This window comes from Phoca vitulina, unplaced genomic scaffold, assembly GCF_004348235.1.
Source record: "Phoca vitulina isolate PV1807 unplaced genomic scaffold, GSC_HSeal_1.0 scaffold17, whole genome shotgun sequence".
NCBI classification, from domain to species: Eukaryota; Metazoa; Chordata; class Mammalia; order Carnivora; family Phocidae; genus Phoca; species Phoca vitulina.
In genome coordinates this window covers 26,592,367-26,594,962 of record NW_022589720.1, presented here as the reverse complement: position 1 = coordinate 26,594,962, position 2,596 = coordinate 26,592,367, and positions in this window count along the sequence as shown.

Sequence of the window (2,596 nt, the reverse complement as noted above, 5' to 3'; positions counted from 1 at the left end):
GTCTGCTAATTCTGGAGGCTGGAAGGCTGACGTCAAGTTGGTTCCTTTCAGGCTGTGTGGGGGGAATCTGCTCCACGCCCTTCTCCCAGCTTCCGGTGGCTTGCTGGCCATCTTTGGTGTTCCCTGACTTGTAAATGCGTCGCCCCCATCCCTGCCTACGTCTACACACCACATTCTCCCTGTGTGCATGTCTGTCTCTGTGTCCAAATTTTTCCTCTATAAGAACATGGTCGTATCTGGTTAGGGCCCACCCAGTGACCTCATCTTAACTTGATCATCTACAAAGACTATTCCCAAATAAAGTCATCTCGCAGAAGTATGGAGATTAGGACTCCAACATCTTTTTGGGTGACATAATTCCACTCATAACCTTCTGACCTGATTTTTGCAGGCGAGCCTCCTGGCAGATGGCTATGGAGCTGGCCTTCTCTCTGCTGGTCTTCTCCTACTTTTCTGTAAGAAGGCAGGAGGACAGATAGATACCTGTCTTAATGATGGCTTTCCAATTGTATAAAGCCAGACAAGTCCCTTTACCTCTCTGAGCCCCCGTTTCCTCATCTAAAAGATGGCAACAATGGGTTTGCTCTGAGAAGTCAGTAACCTAAAGCAAAGAAATACTTGTCTGACACATGGTAAGTGTTCACCAAATTATAGATATTTTTATTTATTCCTGTTGAGTCAAGGGGAGGATGGGTAAGCAACTCCCTAACCCTGGCTGCATATTAGAATCAACTCAGGGAACTTTTTGAAAACTATTGGCACCCAGGCCCCGCTAGAGATTCTGACTCAATTGCTCTGGGATGGGGCCCAGGCACTGATATATTTAGAACCTTCCTGGTTTGTTTCAATGGGCAGCCAGGATTGAGAACTACTAGAATAGTTGAAAGGATTGAAAACAGCAGTGGAAAGCCTCGATGCGGTTGAAAGTCAGAAGAGGTTGACTTGCAGCTAGTTAGCCAGATGGTCCAGGTTGTGGGAGGTGCCAGGGACAGCTCTTAGAAAACTTTGAATGAGGTGACCTAGATTTCTGAGCCATTTCTTGCTTTGTGGTCTCCCTGCAAAATTGTTTCCAGGCCTGTCCCGTGAGGGAGCATCCCCACTAAGACACTCCCTTGGGCCTTTTCTCTCACAGCGGTATTCCATCCACTTGCTTGCCCACAGGACCCGTCTCAGCTCCAGGTCTGGGAAAGAAACCCTCAGTAAGAGTTAATGCCAGATAACAGCTTGATGTACTACCTTCCCTAGGGATATCTGCCTAGGAGGGCTCATCACAGGTCTCCAAGAACTCAACAGTGAGGAAATTTTGGATGGGTAGACTTACGGGATGGGGATGGCAGGCCTCTGATCCGCCACGGGGTGGGAACTGCTCGCTTTTGAATACGCATGACTATATATAGCCTATATATAGAGGCAGCTGTCCGGCAAAAGTGATACCACTTGAATCAGTGACTTCTGGGTCTCAGGTCCCTTTGCTGCCTTTTCCCCCTTTCCAGCTGCTCTGTCACCTCATCACCAGGCCTGGCTTCTCCCAGGTTTGGCCTTCTTACAGTGCCATGCTTGTCCACTTAGCAGGAGACACTTGCCACTCATTGTCCCTTAAGTCCCAAGGTCTCTGCGATTCTCCTGGGGGAGGGGGGGCAGTGACTTTTTGTTTTGTGAGTGAATGAGTAATATTAAACGAAATGATATGTAAATAGAAGCAATTTTTCATGGCCCGGCTACATAAATGCCCTTAATTTATTATCATAAAGAAGTTAGGGATATCCATTTGCTCTTTGACCAAATTAAAAGAAGTGTAGCAAATAAAAGAAATGATAATTCTCTCCATTCTGATCTGATGAAGCAGCGTGTTTGGTTTGGCCCTTTCCATTTCTTCCATTTTAATCAAGAATATGTCAGAAGGATGAGTAGCCAGAGACAGACAAGTGTCTTTAATAGAAAGCAGGATGTTGTGCCTTCATCTGGCAATCACTGACTTTAATTTAACCTCGGCTTTTGGAAACACAGGGGAAAGGGAAATCTAGCCTAGAATGGGGAAATGCTTTTGCTAGACGCGGGGACTCTGCACCCGAATCCAGCTCAGTGTTCTGGAGTCACCCAACTGCCTTCTGCTGCTGACGTCTGGAAGGAGGAATGAGTTCCTTTAAGGGGACCAGCGTGGAGAAGCATTAGCTGTACAGCGAGAGTGCATGAGCTCTCCGGATTGCCCTGGACTATTCCGCCTGGCCATTTCAGACAGAACTGGTGCAGTGAAGCCCAAATTTCCTGGCAAGCCTGAGGGCAGGTTTTTCCAAAAGCATCTCAGACCGCGAAGGCACATGTCTAATCACGAAAGCAAACCTCTGGACACATGCTCTCTGTTTCCAGCTGGTTGTGTATGTTTCCCTCACACTTTAACACAAACGTGCCAAGGTGTGACATTTATGAACCCCACCAACTGGGAGCTGCACGTACCAACCCAGTTGCCTGGGGGGGGGGAGTGATGAATGGGGGCTGTCCTGCCTGGGGAGGAGGACTGCTTCCCTCTGGCATGCCTGCAGCCTTATTTATTACACACCAAAGTATAAAAGCGCCCAGCCGGCGGCAGCTCGCCTCT